We start from the raw sequence: 558 nt of genomic DNA on the forward strand, positions 1-558 counted from the left end.
TGTTAAGTTCAACAAGTTTGTTGATCACTAGATCCTCTGAGTTGCAGTTTTCTACAGTACCCATGTATGTATTTACTGTATATTTGTGTTTGTTGCTTGTGTTAACAGTCAACAGGCCAACCCAACTCACATTTTTCAACCAGATTTGTTTTGTCTTTTTTGGCACCAAAGTCTATATGTGAACAGAAATTTGTGTGTTTTGTAGTAAAAAGCTGCACGAGAAAAATAAGACATGCAACATTTTCAAGATATATTGATTAAATCTCAAGTAATCAATTTTTTTTATGAATATATTTTTGAAAGCATCTTCCCATATTCACGTCTTGACTATAAAAACACATGGAATGGCAATGATAACATTACTTTGAAATCTGACTGATATTTTTCACATAGAATGTTTATTTAGTTTTCCTTATAAGTTTATATACTGATCTTTTCCTTTGTAAATATTTTAATGTTTGCCAGTTTCTGATATTTGATATTTTTTAGGTAAATAATAATTTTTCTTCTTATTTCAGAAAAAAATCTTAAATTAATGAAAAATTACCACAAGACATC

The sequence above is a fragment of the Mytilus californianus genome, unplaced genomic scaffold (assembly GCF_021869535.1).
Source record: "Mytilus californianus isolate M0D057914Y unplaced genomic scaffold, xbMytCali1.0.p SCAF_5, whole genome shotgun sequence".
NCBI classification, from domain to species: Eukaryota; Metazoa; Mollusca; class Bivalvia; order Mytilida; family Mytilidae; genus Mytilus; species Mytilus californianus.